At 42.3% G+C, this 19,939-nt stretch overlaps 2 long non-coding RNA genes across 5 annotated transcripts in view; one reads left to right on the top strand and one right to left on the bottom strand.

The window, feature by feature from the left end:
* The first annotated feature begins 1,451 nt into the window (after positions 1–1,451).
* On the top strand, positions 1,452–3,417 carry LOC135184863 (uncharacterized). Its single transcript, XR_010306231.1, has 2 exons — positions 1,452–1,818; positions 3,057–3,417. It is a non-coding gene; the product is annotated as an uncharacterized LOC135184863 (long non-coding RNA).
* Positions 2,775–19,939, bottom strand: part of LOC135184862 (uncharacterized) — a 53,619-nt gene continuing 36,454 nt past the window's right edge. For 3 of the 4 annotated variants that reach the window (XR_010306230.1, XR_010306229.1, XR_010306227.1), the window contains 3 exons: positions 12,844–12,978; positions 8,198–8,244; positions 2,775–2,881 (listed from right to left, as the gene is read on the bottom strand). This is a non-coding gene — a long non-coding RNA (uncharacterized LOC135184862). Of the gene's footprint in view, positions 2,882–5,707; positions 5,782–8,197; positions 8,245–12,843; positions 12,979–19,939 lie in introns of those variants that run through there. The other variant, XR_010306228.1, reaches the window with a different exon arrangement.

A 19,939-nucleotide genomic window follows, 5' to 3' on the forward strand; every position in this document is an offset into this window, starting at 1 on the left:
TTTTGGAATAACTGTCTTTCTGAAACAGAATAGCCTCTGCCTATGGAAGCAGTGTTGAAGCCTGTGAAAGAAAATGGCTGAGCAATACTGAGCCGTGCTGGCTCTGCTACTTTTCTGTGTTTCAGCCATGCAGTAGCTAAAATGGTACTTTCAGTAGGCAGGAATGTCAGCACACTAGTGCTTCAAATTGTCAGTCTAGAACAGGAAAATGAAATAAACCTAAATCAGACTACATTTTCTAGACTTCCATGCCTTCCATGCTTTTGGCCACAGCATCTACCCAAATCTGCTTAATCATCATCTTTCAAGGTCAAAGACAAAACCCCTCAAATTTAATTCGACTGTTGTTTTCAGCTAATCTTAGCAGGTTCCACATTTAATCTTATCAAGGTACCAAAGTGTTGCCCTGCTATAGAGGCAGATGTGAACAAGTAAACGTCATGAATGCTGGATATGCTTTTTGGAATACAAACAGGGAACAGCTGATAAAGAGTCAATTTGGCAACATAAGCCAGGTAGTTTGATAAATACACCACCAACATCACCCTCCACCCTGAAATCCTACACATTTAACAAGATATCTGTAAGTAACTAGGCAAAATGAGATGATATCTATCACTAAACCAATATTTGCACACAGAATAAGCCAGTCACAAATATCTAGTATTAAGAAAAGTTGTATAACTGTACACACTTATGACCCACAGGTAAATATTGCAACTTTAAATCGCAGTACCAAACATCATATTTTCAATATCTGATTTGTTAATGTTGTGTGTAGTCCTTGTAATCTTCAATTCACCTATGGGATACACAACCTATGAAATATTGTGTTCAAAAACAGCTTTAACAGCAAACTGTAAATAGGCCAACAGAGAAATGTCAATGAAATCTAAAGAGCAAAATAGAAAACAATGATGACAAGTTATGTAATATTGAGCCTTGGTGTCCTGGCTACTAGAAACCTTGGAAGCTTGAAACCTTAGACCTGGGAAAGTGGATTCTATCACATTGAAATGCTTTTGTTGTGGAGGCAGGGAATTAAAGTGTTCAAGTCAGGAAATATATAGTAAAAAAGAAAAAAAAGAATTATTTTATTTTCCTGGAACCCCACCCCCACAACCACATGCAAAATTAGTTTAGTTTATCAGCAGACTCAGTTCGATGAGGAGTATCTTACAAAGGATACTATAGATAAATTTGGATATTTAGGAAGTCAGGAAATGTAAAAGGCTAAGTTATAAACACAGCTTTAGCCCATTATCAATCAGGCTGAGCAGAAGATGAAGGGAAAAGCTTACTCACGGTTAAGTGCTGGGCACTCGGCAAAGCTCCCTGCTGGATTCTTCTGTAGGAGCAGCCTTCTGACGTTGCCAGCAATACCCAATAACAGAGATCCATGCCACTGAAGTCCCAGATGAGTCACAGAACCGCCAAACTTGGAACTGTTTCGAGCACTTCTTCTCGAGTGGGATGGTCACAGGACAATGGTGCCCTTACAGCAGCAGGAGAGAGCCACGCTGCTAGGGTCCGCAGCCTGGGAGGCAGCCAGCAATTAGCTGCTGATGAGGTCTGAGAGGGTGACACAGGTGCTGCCAATTCTCTCTCTCAAAGGACCCGAGGCTTCCTAAGCCTGCCAGTTTGCACAAAGGGTACAAAAAGGTGGGGAGAGCTGTCGGAAAGCAGAGACAGGACAAAAATCACAAGCTGTACAAAGGTAGGAGGTGTCTAAAAGCAGGGACGGTCCAGTCACGGCAGGACCCTATACTTCACAGGGGCAGAGGACTCTCCAGACGGGAGAGAGAGAGACTTCTCCAGGTGGGAAGAACCCCAAGGCGGGGACTCTTGCTCTATTTATCCCTTTTTTCTAGACAAAGTGTTCATTTACTATTTACTAGGCACAAAACCACAGCCAAAACCAAACCCGATTTCAGTGCGGGCATCCACAGGGTCAGCCCGCCTGCAGGCAGGACCCCTTCTGCTGCCCCTCTGCCAGCCTGCAGGGCGGGGCGGGGCAGCAGGTGTTGGTGCCTTTCTTCTCCCGCAGCTGGGCTTCCAGCACAGCTTTTCTTCTCTCCAAAGAGTTGTCAAGGTCAGAGTTAGGTTTATTCTCTGGGCCAGCCAGGATACAGTCATCACTGTGAGTGGTGTTAAACACCAATAGCAGCATAGGATGTCATAATGTTAAGAGAGTCAAACCCTTTCTAAGAGCACTCAGGTCATTTTAATAGACAAAACCACCCTGCTCTGCTGCTTTGCTTGACTATTGTTGCCAGGAGAGTGATTGGCATTGGAATGGGCTGCCCAGGGAGGTGTTCAAGAAAAGACTGGACGAGGCACTTAGTGCCATAGTCTAGTTGAGTGGCTAGGGCTGGGTGCTAGGTTGGACTGGATGATCTTGGAGGTCTCTTCCAACCTGGTTGATTCTATGATTCTATTCTATGTTCCATTTCATTTGGATATTGTTCCATTTTACTTGATAATAAATATGGCCAGTAAAGTACCTCAAAATTTGCATCACTATAACCTCATTTGTGTCTCTCCTCATTCTTTTGGGATAATAATCTTCTCTCAATGTTGTTGATCAGAACAACAAAAGTATTCTATGTTCTATAGAGCAACAATGTTTTTCACCATGGGACTCACAAATTTCAGAATAATTTACTGTAAAATGGAATAAAATTTGCACAGTCAACTTCTTCTGATACACTGCTCACCCCACAATTGCTGTGGATATTTGCTTCAGGCATTTTCTGTTGGAAATACTTGCACCTAAGAAGAGTAGCTATGATTCCAGAAGCAGTTGATAGCATTCAGTTCACCCACATCTCTTTCATGAGACTGCCCATGTGCTGGATATTCATAGGTTGCAAGGAGAGATCTTAGGGGAAAAAGTAATAAATCATATAAAGCAGAAAGAATATAATGAGAAAAATGTTGGAACAGTAAAGAGAAAACACCCACCTTCATCACAGACAGATGCTTTTAAATTTCTTTTAAAACATATTTATGCTATATAGTCTTTGACAACATACTAACTAAAAAAATTCTTAAAGCCACAGATCAAACCAGAAACTTCAGGAGTTGAGAGTTGATGGCATGCTGCACTTAGTGTTTTGATGAGTTTACACTCCATGAAGAGGAAGGAAATATCCCCCTGCACAGCATATGGCATCTCTACAGGAGATAGCAACAAGAAACGACCTTCAAGGGACCATCTGCCAGTTCTGCTCTAGTCACACCTCCTCCTTGCCCACAACATGACCCTTATACCAAGGAGACCAGCAAAGGATGCACATGGGAAACATCCTAAACAGTTAAAGCTCATGCTAGTCTTGCATCATTCACTTCACCTTTGTTAGAGTTTTTCCCCATCAAATGCCAAGAGCATTTAACCTTTAGCACTGTTGTCCAGGAGCATCTGAAAATACCACTGAAACTGTGGCCCAGAGGTGGTTATCCATTCCTCACTGCTTCCACATCTTCAAATATTGTTTCAAAGAACAACAAAGGGAGGAAACTGCTAAGACAAAATGAGCTCTTGATGGCAGATGGTACCACAGGATAAATGGCTGTCGGTCTGCTGTGAATAATTCATCATTGTCAAGTGTGGTGCCCCAGTCATCTCAACATAAGTGTATGATACTAAGAAAAATGTAACATTTGTCACATAAGTACCACATACATCATGGGGCTTTCTTTTTAACCCACGTTAAGCACAAGAACATGATTTACAGAGTCAAGTGTGACTTGAAGGATGCATAAGAGCAACCTTCCTTACACACACACCTCTGGCACAATCTGGCTGAGCCATGTAACCAGAGAGGAGTGAGCTGTGTGGCACTGATTTGCCATTCACTTGTGAGAAGGTGAACAGAGAATGAGAGGAAGGGAAAGGAGCCTTGTGCTGTTTCTCTCCTAAGCCCCTGGCGTGGGAGCCAGTGCATGTCATGTACCCTGTATGTTTAGCCATCACCTATTAATTATGTCCTGGAGAAAAAAGAGAAACAGGGAGGCAAGTGGAACTAAAAAAGACATTGCTCAATCTAGTGCAAAGCCTAGGACAGCACAGCTTATGCCTATCCCCTGTCGCTACACTCAGCCCCCTGTTTTGGGGTCATATGGGAGCCAGTGGGGAAACAAGGTAGACTGCAAGAGGAAGACATCTTTCTGAATGCTCCCCATGCAAGGTACCTGCATCACTCTTACAGCACTCTGAACACTTGGTGATACTTGGATATCACCATAGAGTGATACTTGGACTACTATTTCAAAATTATCACAGAATCAACCAGGTTGGAAGAGACCTCCAAGATCATCCAAACAAGGAATAGTCTTAGTTTAGGCCCAGGGGGAAATCCAGGTAAAGAACTGTATATACAGAGTTACTTGCTCCCCATGCTTATCTCCCCAGGCACTGTATAAAGACCACAGGCTGTCTGATCTGGAAGGGTGGCTTGAATCACCTATTAATCTCCTGACAGAAAAGGTCTCTTAATCCATTTTAGGTACCGAATAGCAGCACTGAATACATCCTTAGGGGTCTCTTTCCTCTGCAAATTCCTACAAACCAGACAAGGCTGTTACAGCTGCCAGCTTGAGCACATTGCTATGCAGCTGAAGATAATGTTTTTAATCTCTTGAAATTCTGGCTGCTGCTACTTGTGGACTCCAAGCAACAACGAGAAAGCACAGAATTACAGTATCACAGTATCATCAGGGTTGGAAGAGACCTCATAGATCATCAAGTCCAACCCTTTACCACAGAGCTCAAGGCTAGACCATGGCACCAAGTGCCACGTCCAATCCTGCCTTGAACAGCTCCAGGGACGGCGACTCCACCACCTCCCCGGGCAGCCCATTCCAGTGTCCAATGACTCTCTCAGTGAAGAACTTTCTCCTCACCTCGAGCCTAAATCTCCCCTGGCATAGCTTGAGGCTGTGTCCTCTTGTTCTGGTGCTGGCCACCTGAGAGAAGACAGCAACCTCCTCCTGGCCACAACCACCCCTCAGGTAGTTGTAGACAGCAATAAGGTCTCCCCTGAGCCTCCTCTTCTCCAGGCTAACCAATCCCAGCTCCCTCAGCCTCTCCTCGTAGGGCTGTGCTCCAGGCCTCTCACCAGCCTCGTCGCCCTTCTCTGGACACGCTCAAGCATCTCAATGTCCCTCCTAAACTGGGGGGCCCAGAACTGAACACAGTACTCAAGGTGTGGTCTAACCAGTGCAGAGTACAGGGGCAGAATGACCTCCCTGCTCCTGCTGACCACACCATTCCTGATGCAGGCCAGGATGCCACTGGCTCTCTTGGCCACCTGGGCACACTGCTGGCTCAAATTAGTCCAAAAGTTCTCTATCACCTGTCCTGGGCAGATATGTTACCCTGAACAGCAGGCACAGAAGAGCTGCCAGTGCTGTCCCAGCTCATAGAAATAACAGGCAAACCCCAGACACAGGATCAGGATAGCGTTCAGTGGAAAATAGTTCAGCGGTACGTAGTAATTCAGTGGCATAGAGTGGAATTTGGGGAGAGAAAGTTGGCATAAACATACCCCCCCACCCCCCAGTGCTTCCTTTCCTTTCCCTCCCCCTCATGTCACTTCTCTGGTTCCTGCTCGTTGTACCCACATTGCAGCTGTAGCTGGGTAAATGACAGGCTGTGGCCTAGCGGCATGTGACAGATCATCCTGCGTCGGCTCTGAAAAATGGAGATGCTGTCAGCTGTCTGCTTCTCCTCACATTCACTGTCAGCATCAGTGCGTTCAGGCAGCATGTCACAGTCATCTGAACAAGATGAATACAGTACTGTGAACATCAGCTTGGGAACCAAGTCAATCAAACATGTGACCACAGCCACACAGAAGTGTTTGTGCTGAGAAACTGCCACAGAGAAAGGGTTTCCAGTGCCCTGCTATGTGTTGCCACTGGTGGTTGTTAATTAAAATATCTGCTCGAGCCTGTTCTAAAAAACAGAGAGATTTTTGTGGTGAGGTTTTTTTTCCTATAGAGGAGCTTGCAAAGAAAATCTCAGCAACCCCTAGAGTTGAAGGCAACTTCAACATGGACTGAAGCTGCTAGGGAGCACTCTGAATGTTCCTAATCTCACTGGACATCGAGCTGGTGGAGTGAATCCAGAGGAAGGTCATTAAGATGCTCAGAGGGCTGGAGCACCTCTCATACGAGGACAGGCTATGAGAGTTGGGGTCTTCAGCCTGAAGAAGAGAAGGCTTTGAAGAGACCTTATAGTGGCCTTCCAGTACCTGAAGGGGGCCTACAGGAAGGCTGGGGAGGGACTATTTGCAAGGTCTTGTAATGACACGATGAGGGATAATGGGTTTAAACTGGAAGAGGGGAGAATTAGACTAGATGTGAGGAAGAAGTTATTGACAGTGAGGGTGGTGAGACAATGGCACAGATGGCCCAGCGCGGTTGTGGCTGCTCCCTCCCTGGAGAAGCTCAAGGCCAGGTTGGATGAGGCCTTGAGCGACCTGTTCTAGTGGGAGGTGTCCCTGCCTATGGCAGGAGTTTGGAACTGGATGATCTTTGAAGTCCCTTCTAACCTGAACCACTCTATGATTCTGTGATCCTGTCTCACTGACAGGTTCACACAGGGAAGCAAAGGAACCTATTCTCTGCTGCCCACACAAGCCTCTAACTGAAGCAGGTCAGAGGAGAAAATCTTCTAATCCAGACAGGAGATGAAATTAAAGGCACCAAAGATGAGGATGTTGTCACTTAATTTCCATTTGGAAAAGCAGAAATAGCAGTGGATCATATAATGGCTTAGTGCTACACTCACTCCATGGGAAAACATGGCCATGAACTGCCTTCTTTCCCATTACCCCCTCCCTCAGCATTCCCAGGCTGTATAACCCAGTCAAGCCTGCTAAAGGCTGACACTTCTTATCAAGGCATCTAGAAACAAAGATGCCTTTAGCATATAACAAGAAGCTGCACGGTGACAGAAACGGTGTAGGGCATGAAACAGGAAAATGAACATTTCTCCCATTCCACCATTACTTCCTCAGACAACATCCACAGTTTTTAATTCTTCTCATCTTTACTTTCCCTAAAACTTCCCTGTGAAAAATATGTGCAAGTCTTTGTGTGCATCTCTTGCAAAATGCCTGTATTCTGTTGTCTGCTACAGGTTGGCCTAAGAGCTGCAATCACAAACCAACAGGAAATATGTTAACCCATAGTGCCTGTGCTGAAATTAATGTCCCTAAACTGAAGCAGTGGTCTGGGAAAATAGCAGAAATGCCTTTAGCGATGCAGTGACAAAAAGCAGCATTCACCCAGCTGAAGTGTCATTTATGGGCAAATTTTTGAGTACTGTCACAAAATGAAAAATGTGCAGTACATTAAAATGCATCTTAAAAACATCAGGAAAAATGCCAAAATAGCAATGACTTTGTAGCAGTCAGAGAACAGTGCTATTCAAAGAGAACAGAACTTCAGCTCAGACAAAGGCTGTTTCAACTGCGCAGGGAGGTTCTCCAACCAGAAAATTCATTTGAATTGCCAGTAGAAGTCTGAATTCTCTCTGAGAATCTCTTTCTAGGGAGGCAGAACATCTGCTACATGGTCATTCTAACTCTAACACAGAGGTAGGAAAAGAGAAACTTTAGTTACAGAAGTACTTCTGGCTTTATTTTCATATCAGAATTTGATGGGTTAAATGGCTAAGGAAAAGCTGCACAACTGCTATTAATAGTGGTGACTTCATGATTTCTGGGACTGTTTCTCTCATCCTTGCCTGGATCACCATCTCACTTAGTAAGATACTCTCTTAATGAGAGAGTATCTCACTTAATGAGAGTATCTTCTTGTTCAGTACCTTATTTGAAAATGGAAATGTACCTAAGTCATTTTCAGAGGGGCAAATCAACCTGCATAGATGCTCTCCTGTGCATGGTCATACTCAGAATGGGAGCAAATGAATGATGGCTAAAGACCATCCCCTTCCATTAGGATCCCTCCATGACTCTTCTGCCCCTAATGTGGATCATGACAAAAGGAAAATGCTCCTTGCTTTCTAGACATAGAATCTACTTGCAGCTGAGCTAGGTAATGCATGTGGAATACAACATGCATTATTGAAAGCAGAAAAACCTAAAGAGGTTTACTTAAATGAGTACACACTTTCCCCAAATTCCAAAAGACAATCCATATAACCCTTGCAGACTTCTCTACTGACCTCCCCATCAGCATGGACAGCCACAGGGAGAAGCGTTCCTTGTGCACCTGTGGATAAGAATGAAATTAAAAGCTTACTACTGAAACACACCAAACTGTACAAGTTACTACTGCTCAGTGATTTGCCTAAACAAATACATGTATTTAAATAGCTCTTTGTGCTGACAGGGACCTCAGAAATCCGTGCATGAAAGCTAGGAAGTGAAATTAACTCAGACCTGGGGCAATTACAGAAATTTGAGAAAGTTTCTTCAGGTTTATATCTCCTGCCTTGCCAAACACACAAAATAAAATAAGCTGTGAAGCTAGGCTAAGACCATACTTCATTCTGCTAATATCCAGACCTCAGATTTAGAACATTTGAGAAATAAACCAGTTAGATCTTAGTTCATGAAAGACAGAACAAACCTGAGTTTTTCCTTCCTACCAATAGCATTTTACCAGTAACACTGGTAAATCTCTTGCAAGAGATTTCACTGTGAGAACAAACCTGAGTTTTTCCTTCCTACTAGTAGCATTTTACCAGTAACACTGGTAAATCTCTTGCAAGAGACTTTACTCTGATAACAAACCTGTGTTTTTCCTTCCTACCAATAGGATTTTTACCAGGAACACTGGTAAATCTCTTGCAAGATATTTTACTGTGAGAACAAACCTGAGTTTTTCCTTCCTACCAATAATATTTCTACCAGTAACACTGGGAACCTGCAAGAGATTTTACTTTGTGTCTGAGAAAAGGAAGTATGGCTATTGAGACTTCAGAACAATCTATATCAAAAGAACTAAGTCTTTGGGAGCTAACAAGTTGGACTTTTATTTGCAATAATGTACAGTCACCTGACGTATCAAGTTGATGGATATTTTTTCTGTTAGATCTCATGTTAAAATGCAGGCTCTCTGCTGCCAGCATCTGAGTAATGTGCTGGCTCATTAACAAATCTCTTTGTACCAGAAGAGGTAGAAAATTATCCCTAAGCTCATGTCTTCTAGCCAAACAGACACATTATTCTTGCTGTGCTCAAAGTTCTGAATGGTCATTTACAGTAAAGGCAACAGCTTTCACTGGAAAACAAGTCACTTGCCAAGAAATGATGAATTAAAAAACAAAAAAGAAAAAGAAAATAATAGAGAAGAAAGGCAGATATATTGCAAATCTCCAAAAGATAAGGCTTTGTCAAGGAAGAAAATTAAGAAACACTGCAACTTGATCATCTACCCCCACACCTCAAGAGTCCTGCTATTCCTCTGGATTCTATCAAGAGGAAAAAAGAAATGCGATCAAAGTCTAAGCATCAGAGGACAACATGACTTTATTTTTCCTACATTTTGGTTGTGGGGTTTTGTTGTTTGGGGTTTTTGGGGGAGAGTGGGGTAGGGGACACAGAGTGGGATTGATGGACAGGAAGGGAAAGAAAGCTTTAAATTGTGATAAAGGTATAAGTGCCAAATAATGCAGTATTAAGATGACGTTACTAGTACAGATATAATTCCTGGCCTTATTTGATGGAGCTTATTCACTGTGTTCATCACTTCTTATCCAAGCTGTCAGGAAAATTGTAGCACTTACTATACACAGTATTAACAAAAAACACACCTTTGAAAACTGTGTTAAATAAACTGAGATAAATCATGACAGAGTTGCTAAACTCACAGGAAATGGGTTTGTTTTCTGACCACTGAGCCAAAATCTTTAAGATTTTTCATGACAGGCACTTCTCATGCAACCATTGCTTAGGTTTTTCTTGTCAAGAAGCTTCCTCAAATCTCAGTTTTTTGGAGTAATTGCCAAGAGAGTAGACAACTTCAAATTCTTCAAAAGATGAAGTGTTGACTGGTGGGTCAGATAGAATCTTGTGGGTCACTTGTGTCCCTCATCAGCACTCCAGTCAATTAGAAGTAGTACCTAACAGACCAAAACTCTTTGGGATATTTGTTCATGTTCTTTTAAATTAACAGTGCATATCACATGCCATTCCATGTAACTGAGCTCTGGAGTACCATTGTGACATCAGGACAAGATCCAAACCAGTTTCAACTATTACTGCACTAGAGTAGCAAAAAAATACCCAGTACAGAGTCTGGTCACATTTGTTTGACAGTAGAGCACAAAGAGCATGCTTCTTGTCATTTATATCTCTGCATGGCAATTAGAATTGCCAACATCAGTGGAGTCAGATCAACATACAGCCATAGGAAAGAAAGGGGCAAGGAAAGAGAATCAGCCTACCCCATAGTAGTTGGATAAAATAAAGCTGGTCAAACAGTGAAGTAATTCAGAATTCACAAGTCTTAACCATTATTCCTTTCTTCTTCTTAAAAAAAAAAAGCTTCAGTCAAGAGGAAAACAGGAAAAAAAAACCAAATCCATCAAATATATATAATTAATTATCCACCCCATATCACAAGCATTGTCTAGCTGAAATGAACCTGTCATGAATAATCCATAGACTAAAATAGATGCACCTAATGCTTAAAACACACAGTCAGAGATAATAGGCTTGCAAACAATAGAAAGTAGGCTGTTTGTTGTATAATTTATTTGCAACAAATAATTCAGGGTGCTGATGTCTTTCCTAGAACACATTTAAAATAATGCCTCTTTTGATAGCAGCAAAACTGTAAAAAATTAAACACACAAATTAATTAGATGTATTGTATAAGAACTTAAGGAACTTGAAGGTTCAGTACAGAGCTAGCAAGAAAAAAACAGGATTAAAATTACAACCCTATTCATATGGGTCCTGCTGGATGAGAGGGAAGTGATATTCAACACAATATAAAAAAACAAATTTGCTCAGAATATAATTATCCCTGCTGACAAAAAAAAATACCCCACTGCTCTCCATCAGTCTCAAGGCATCATCAGGCACTTTGCTGCACGCACAAGGCCATTTGGAGCACCACCTTCAGTAAGGTAGTTTCAGTAGTTATGTTATCATGAAACAGTGTTAAGGGAAAAGACAGTATTGAAAAATCTAAATTACTGCATCCAACAATGCTTCACAGCTATGAATAAAATAGGGCTTTACTCTTCTAAGGATGTATTTTTGCCATCTCCAGTTGTAATCTTCTCAAATGCCAAAGATTAATCAGAATTAAGTGTCATCAGTTCTTGAATGGGAGACTCCTCATAAGAAACAGGAGCTTAAAGGACACAGGGGAAATGATTCAGACTTTTTCTCCATGATATTCTTATCACTCTTTCAAATTTTTCCACTTGAATTTCTAAATCTAGGTCTTCCCTTAATGATCCAACTGCCTTGAAAATGTCAGGGTTTTCTTATTTTCATCTGTTTTACCAATAAGCAACTCTTAAAAAGGGAAAATCTTAATTGTTTGGGTGTTTTTTGCAATTGGAATTAACTGAATTGCTGGAGTTGGAAGATCCAGCATCATGGAGATGGCAAAAGAATCCCACCCCACCAAACCTATAATATGGCCTAGACTTTACCTGCCACTAAACCACTTTTCCTCAAGAAAAGAGGTAAAAAATAAAGGTAGAACTATGTTCTCCATTAGTCTATTTTAATCTGCCTTTCTCTGCTTTTTCTTAATATCTCAGTTTATGAAATGTGTTAAACTGTGTCTGGAACTCAGGGGTGGTTGGGGATGACCATTAAGTGGAGCTGTAATAAACTAAACAAGCAACTTGAAAATGTTAGGCATAGATTGAAGACTTAGTCTTGCAGTATCCTATTCAGGTAAGTGAATATCTTAACTTCATGTAAAATTTCACGAGGAACAGCTTGCAAGACTCTGTATTTTACAGTACTCTGGAATGTTTTCTGATGAAAACCAGGTGTCCAAATTGTCTTTCGGTTGTTTTCACTGTAGTTAATAAAGGGGAATAATTTCCAAGGACGAAAAAGGCAAGTAAGTGCCTGGTGCTCAATAATCATCCTCAAAACACTTGAGGGATCAGAGCAAAGCTATTCACCGGCTCTTATGTACCAGGAAGAAAGTGTAATCGCTTTGCATAACTTCCCTCAGGATGCTGAGGACAAACAGAAACAAATCTGAGGTCACTGCAGGCTACCACTGCAATTACCTTACCCTCCTTTTTACCAAGGAGCGTTCCTTGTGCCTTAACGAGTTTCAGAAGAGTACTCAACAGATGCTTAACTTCCAAAATAAAGGCTTATGTCAAGGGTTTGCTCCCATGCAAACAGGAAAGGTTAGGGGACAAGGACACGCTAAAGCATTTCCCGGATTCAAGGCTTGTTTGAATAGGAAAACATCTTCAGCCTTTCTTCAAATCTTACCACTCCACTCTGACTTCTAAATTCTCAGTGACTTAAATCGTGTCATACACAGCACATTTTTATATCATCTGCTCAGAAGTACCTCTCCCACTTTCGGCCTAGCTTCTTCTGTTAGCTGTGTCCATTTCTACAGTTTCAGAAGAATTCTGGAAAATATGCTTCTCTTCTACATCATTATTATTTTTTTAAGCTCAGTTTTTTTTCATAGTTGCCTCCCTGCTAGATCCCTTTGGGATATGTGAGTCATATCCATAGCAATTGATGGCTTTAAATAATGCAATGTCATGTAACAATATGAAAATACAAAAGCCACATGTTAGAAAACTGCATTTGGAAACAGCTTTTGTAGTAAAACATAAAAAAAAAAATCTTCTCAGACACCTACCTAATTCAGATTGGCAGCTTTACAAGGAATGTAAGGTTTTGGTCTGAATCTCCTTTCATGTTGTCAGGACCCAAGCATAATTATCTTCTTTATCTTCTTTTAGACATCTTTTTTTGGTTTTGGACCCATAGAGTGCTTTTTATACACAAGGAGGAGGAAAAAAAATGCAAAGAGAAAGAGGAAGAAAACAATTAATATGATTTATTAATACAAAGTATGCATTAATCATTAGCAAGCTGCTCTACATCCATCACTTACAGGAAGGCTCATCATTCAAAACATTTTTGGTGCCAATATCAACTGCCTGATCTTGGGGCTGATCCTCCTTCCCACTGAAGTCAACAAGACAACAGCTTCTACTAACGTTCACAGGAAAGCTACCCATTTTGTCAAATGTACATCCATTCAAGGCAGACATACAGCTACCCCCTCATCTTCTCTCCATTTCCAAATAAATTACTCCTTTGGCCTCTTCTTGCTTATTTGAATCATAGAATCAATCAGGGTTGGCAGGGACCACCAAGGATCATCTAGTTCCAGCCCCCCTGCCATGGGCAGGGACACCCTACTCTAGATCAGGCTGGCCACAGCCTCATCCAGCCTGGCCTTAAACACCTCCAGCCATGGGGCCTCAACCACCTCCCTGAGCAACTCAGTCCAGACTCTCACCACTCTCATGCTTCAGCTTCCTCCTCACATCCAGTCTGAACCTACTCATCTCCAGCTTTGCTTCATTCCCCCCAGTCCTGTCACCCCCTGATATCCTAAAAGGTCCCTCCCCAGCTTTTTTGTAGCCCCCCTTCAGATACTGGAAGGCCACAAGGAGGTCACCTTGGAGCCTTCTCTTCTCCAGACTGCACAGCCCCAACTCTTTAGGTCTGTCCTCATAGGAGAGCTGCTCCAGCCCTCTGAGCATCCTTGTGGCCCTTTTCTGGACACGCTGCAGCACGTCCACATTCTTCCTGTAACAGGGGCTCCAGAACTGGATGCAGTACTCCAGGTGGGGTCTCACCAGGGTGGAGTAGATGGGGAGAATCACCTTCCTCACCCTGCTGGCCACACTTCTCCTGATGCAGCCCAGGATCTGGTTTGCCTTCTGGGCTGCAACTGCACACTGTTGGCTCAATTTGGGTTTTTTTGGTTGGTTGGGCTTTTTGGTTTTGGGAGGCTCTTTTGGTTGGCTGTGGATTATTTGTTTTTGGGGTTTTTTTTTTGTTATTTTGTGTCTCTTTGTTCCATTGTGACATCTGCGCACACAGCTGTCTAGCCACTGTTTTAACCTTCATCACTGAAACTGCTGAAAACATCACAAGGATTTCTCTGTAAATCACTTGGGTATTTGCTTTTGTGTTTGACTTTCAAATTTGTAGCAGCTGAATGTTAAGGTTTGATCTGAACATATGCATTTACTGTTCAGTTGCTGCAAAGAGCACTACTGTGGATAGTGTGATGGACCAAAAGTAGCACGTGCTTCCACAAGGTTGCTAGCTTACTAGAGGGATAATGTATCTTGGTCCAGGCCAGATCTAGATGTTCATGAAAGCTGGGAGCTCACTATAACCCAGAACTTGTGCATGAACTACTTATTCAAGACAATGACTTACAAAGACTTGAAAAACTGGACAGCAAGCAGCCAGATTAATACGACTCAGATGTACAAGGAGATTTCTTTAAAAGTGCTATGCTCCATAGTAGCATAATAACATTCCCAGCAGAACCAGGGAAGTCATTCTGCCCCTGTACTCAGCACTGTTTAGGCTACATCTAGAGTACTGCGTCCAGTTCTGGGCCCTTCAATTTAAGAAAGATGTTGAAGTGCTTGAACATGTCCAGTGAAGGGCACCAAGGCTGGTGAGGGGGCTGGAGCACAGCCCCATGAGGACAGGCTGAGGGAGCTGAGGTTGTTCAGCCTGGAGAAGAGAAGGTTCAAGGGAGACTTTACTGCTCTCTACAACTACCTAAAGGAGGTTGTAGCCAGGTGGGGGTTGGTCTCTTCTCCCAGGCAACCAGCAACAGAACAAGGGGACACAGTCTCAAGCTGTGCCAGAGCAGGCTTAGGCTGAATGTTAGGAAAAAGTTCTTCATAGAGAGAGTGATTGGCATTGGAACGGGCTGCCCAGGAAGGTTGAGTAGTCCCCATACTTGAAGGTGTTTAAAAGGAGACTGGATGAGGCACTTAGGGCCATGATTTAGTAAACTAGAAGGTGTTAGGTGATAGGTTGGACTCGATGACCTCAAAGGTCTTTTCCAGCCTGGTTAATTGTGTGATTCAGCAACTGGAGTAACCACACAATTCAGCTCTGCATCAGAGAGGTTTTCCCTCCCTACACACACAGTATAAATTTATCATTAAAATAGTCCCCACAACATTTTTGTCACTGAAACAGCACTACTGGAAAAATTGTCACTAATTCTTTTTCATCTTTCAGACAAAATGGTCCCCCATTATTTTATTTTAAATGTTCACATTACTTTGAGGCCATTTTCAAAATCAACGACATTTTTATTTCACCAGCAGCAGTCGTTTCTTAGCCTTCACTAAGGAAATATGTAACCCCTGCTGTTTTCTGTGAATTGGCATTTTCCAAGTTATTTTGAAAATTATTCAAAAATTGGTTTTAGTCTACTTTTCAGCACCACTGATTGAAAAGTTGATTGGAGATGGATCCATTTCAAATGGTGTGTTTTGGGTTGTTTCTAACACAAAGTCTTTCATATATGTTCTGTCTCATTAAAGCTGTAATAATTTCTATCGAAAGCTCCTGAATGCATTAATGGACTTCAGTTCCCTTGACTTCAATGGGAACAACACAGTTTAGCATTTCACAGGAGGTAACTGGCACCACATGACTGGATTTTCAAAGGCCACAGTTTCTCCAACTACCTTTGTCCTGAAAGAATTCAATTTAGTCAGCCCTGAAGCCTATCTCCTTCATACAATACATGTTTACAAGAAAGCAATTTCTCCCATTGTCTGGTGCACAACTTTCCAAAACAGCTATTAAATGGCTGCCTCCTTAGTCCTCAATGTCTTTAATTTGTGAAACTGATCATTTCTTTACTGGAATGTCACCAGAGCACTTGACCATTGTCTGTCAGGGAGCCTCCACCTTGATCTAAAGTAATAAGAGCAAGCAAGCAAACAAACAAACAAACAGGCAGGTTTCTGACTAAAACCAAGTTGGTCATTGGTTGCACAATATAAAAGGGCTTTGAAGTATTCAAGCCAATTTAGAAGGTTCTGGGTCTGAAACAATTGCAACAATGATAAAAATCACAGAAACTGAATTGACAAAATCAGTTTCCTTGTAAAAGTGTCACAATTACAGATGGTAACAATCTGGAAATAGCTGTGAAGAGAAAATAATTACAAAGGGATGAAAATGTATTAATGCTCAGTACTTGTGGATGTGTGGGAAAGTATATTCTGATATATTCCGGCTGTCCTTAATTGATCACTGACTGTACTAAGCACCCACTTTTACAAACAAAAACATGCCCTCGGTTGCTGAAATCCTTTATTTAGTAATCTGTGTAGGCTGAAATGTTGAAATGGGTTTCTAAATTCCTGGCTTCTGAATCTGCCTTTAAAATTGTCTTCATCTACATTATCATACAGCTGCAGGCTTTAATCAAAGGTCATTAGATTTGCCAATCTCTGTCAAACATCTTAACGTCATTCCCTCTAAGGAAACACCTACTATTTTAGAACTTTCATATTCAAGCAAATGCCACTTAATCCTTAAAATTTCCAAAATAAAGTGTAACACCAAAGATGCAAGCAAGGCAGGAAGAAAAAAAGACCTTGGCATATTTTACAAAGTGGGTGTTAGTATGGCTTAAGAAGTTGGAAAACAGCAGAGAAGATTTAGCCAAAAATCTAAAGAAAGTCAGCAGATTTTAGGCACCCATGACACCCATGGCCTTTCTTTAGTCACCCACAATTGAGTAGTGCTCTATGAATCACTGCTCAGCTGCTGGAATTCTTGATCCAGTGTCTTGCTGTCAGAAGTTGCCCAGCCTATCAGTATCCCTGTCTCACATGCTCAAAACTGCCCAGCACAGTCCAGAAATTAGCCCCAAGCCATATGACAAGTCCAACCCAGCAAGCGTGCTCATAATTCTCCTGTGCTCCCACAGGATCAGGCACCTTGCAGAGTGGAGCACCACATCTCAGAAAGGTGTGGCCTTGCCAGGAAGAAGACAGCAGTGCTTTATGAAGATATTCATACAGAGAACCTCCAGGTAACTCCACGTCATTCTCTTGGAAAAGTTACTGTATCATGTTGGTTCTCTTGGGTTGGATGTGCTATTCCATTCACATCAAATCACAGAATCACAGAAACAGCCAGCTTGGAAAAGACCTTCAGCAACACCAAGTCCAACCTATAACCCTACTCTACAAGATTCACCTAAAACCATATCCCTAAGCACCACATCCAAACGGCCCTTAAACACATCCAGAGTTGGTGACTCCACCACCTCCCTGCACAGGTCATTCCAGTGTCTGACCACTCTCTCCATGAAAAACTTTTTCCTGATGTCCAGTCTAAACCTACCCAGCCTTAATTTGAGGCCATTCCCCCTTGTTCTGTCTCAAATTACCTGTGAGATGAGACCAGCAGCAGCCTCTTATCCATTACAGCTCTCCACAATGTCCCTTCAGGTAGTCATAAACAGCAATGAGGTCTCCCCTCAGCCTCCTCTTTTTCAAACAAAACAGCCTCAGCTCCCTCAGTCGCTCCTCATAAGATTTATTCTCCAGGCCCTTCACCAGCTTTGTTCCCCTTCTCTGAACCCACTCCAGCATCTTCACATCTCTCTTGTATTGCAGGGTCCAAAACTGAGCACACTACTTGAGGTGTGGCCTCACCGAGCTGAGTGTACCACCCTACTTCTGCTGGCTACAGCATTTTTAATACAAGCCAGGATGCCATTGGCCTTCTTGGCTGCCTGGGCACACTGCTGGCTCATATTCAGCAGCCTTGGAAGAAATGTGACAAATTAAATGTTTTCAGTCATTTTGTAAATCACAAATGGCTAATCTGATCCATATGTGTTCATAAGTGCACAGGGGGCATTTGCAGTATCCCTTCTTCTGCCATCTCATCAAGCTACTAGGCTCAAAGAAAAGTCCCCTGATGTTTAGAACATGTGAGAGCTGCCAGTATCAGAGGAAGAAATAGGCAACATATGTTGACAGGATGACAGGATGCACCACTCAGCAACAATAAATAACTGCAGCTTCTCATGAGGTGACATAGCTACTTAACGTCCCTTGCTGAGATGATGTCTTTTAACCTCCAAAAAGCCCTGAGCAAGGGTAGGCAAAGGCTTTCAGAAACAGAATAACGATAATCTTGTTGGGACTACTTGATACCTGTTTCTACTGCAAAGTAAACACACCATAATGTGCAAACTTAACTACTGCCTGCCTGACAAAAGCAAAGACTGTATAGCTGTCTCTCCACGTGTGAAAACAAACCACATTCACACACATTATCACAGTCTCAATTTCTTTCTTCTCAGACCATAAGCTGATCTGCTTTAGATTATTGTTTACACAGACTAAATACTTTAGTGACCTCACCAAAATCAGTCTACTCTGTTGAGCTCAGATCTAAAGGTAGGAACAACAGCAGACACGTTTCTCACCTTTCTCAGTACAGTTGCAGTACTTAACACCGTAACAAAAAGAAACAATAGAACAAAAATTCGAATAAGATCCTCACAACAGAGCTCTACAAGCATCAGGGTCAAAGAAAAGCAAACCCAGCCTCAAGCAGTGTTTAGGTTTTGTGAAGAGATACATCAAGGGATGAAGTTTTGAGCAGGCTCCCAATGCACTGCATGTTTTCCAGCTGTCCAGGCATTAAGAGACTAAGACAGATGTTTACACATGAAGAAGCTCAGCTTTCTTTCAAAGCAATGTACATTCAGAAGACCTGCTAAACAGTGGGTGCCTTTATGTCACTGCCAAGCAGTCACAATGAATGAAGCACTTCTCAATCCCAGCTAAGATCAAAACATTACTGGTGAAGAAAAAGAAAGGTCCTTCTGTATTAAATAAACCAAACCTTCTGCAGCGCCAAACAGTCCTTTGGGGAGTTCAAGTGGAAACTGAGAGGGACATGGTAGAGAACACAATAGTATCTCTTGCAGAATCAAGAGTGCTTTCACCCTTTCTGGGCCTGAGAAAGAGATGTTACCCTCAGCTCCCACATTGTCTCAACTGGAGCTAATAAAAAGTTCCAGCTGCTTCAGCCACAGACCCAGTCATCATCCAATGCTCACTCTGTGCAGGCACTCACAGTATTAATGAAGCCTTCATTACTGAAACTCTATTCAGGGACAAAAAGCAATTAATGTTTTATTCTCAAAAGAATCCCAATGGACACGTGCCCCTGTCCTCAGCATTAAGTTGTTCCTCCATATTATTTTGAGCAGATAATCCAAATAGACTCTTACCCTGATAGTCTAACTGATGTGGCTTTCTGAATATCAGCAAGATGGATTGCATTGAATTGGAAGGGATCCTCAAAAGTCATCTAATCCATCCCCCCTGCAATAAGCAGGGACATCACCAACTAGATTAGTCTGTGGGGGACCGTATCAAGTCTGATCTTGAACGTCTCCAGGGACAAGGCCTCACCACATCTCTAGACAACTTGTTCCAGTATTTTACTGCTCATTGCAAATAACTTCTTCCTTACATCCAATATAATTCTACCTTGATCCAGTTTAAAACCAGTGCCCCTCATCCTACCACTACAAGCCCTTCTGAACAATTCTTACTCAGCCTTCTTGTAGGTCCCCTTCAGACAGTAAAGTGTAGCTGTGAGGTCTCTCCAGGATGAACAGCCCCAATTCTTTTATAGGAGAGAGGCTCCAGTCCGCTGATCATTTTTGTGACCTTCCTCTGGATCCAATCCAACAGGTCCACATCTCTCTTTTGTTGGGGGCCACAGAGCTGGACACAGTCCTCCAAGTGAAGTCTCACCAGAGCAAAGCAAAGGGACAGAATCAGCTCTATGAACCTGCTGGCCACACTTCTTTTGATTCAGCCCGGGATGCAATTTGCTTTCTGGGCTGCAAG

The sequence above is a fragment of the Pogoniulus pusillus genome, chromosome 21 (genome assembly GCF_015220805.1).
Source record: "Pogoniulus pusillus isolate bPogPus1 chromosome 21, bPogPus1.pri, whole genome shotgun sequence".
NCBI classification, from domain to species: Eukaryota; Metazoa; Chordata; class Aves; order Piciformes; family Lybiidae; genus Pogoniulus; species Pogoniulus pusillus.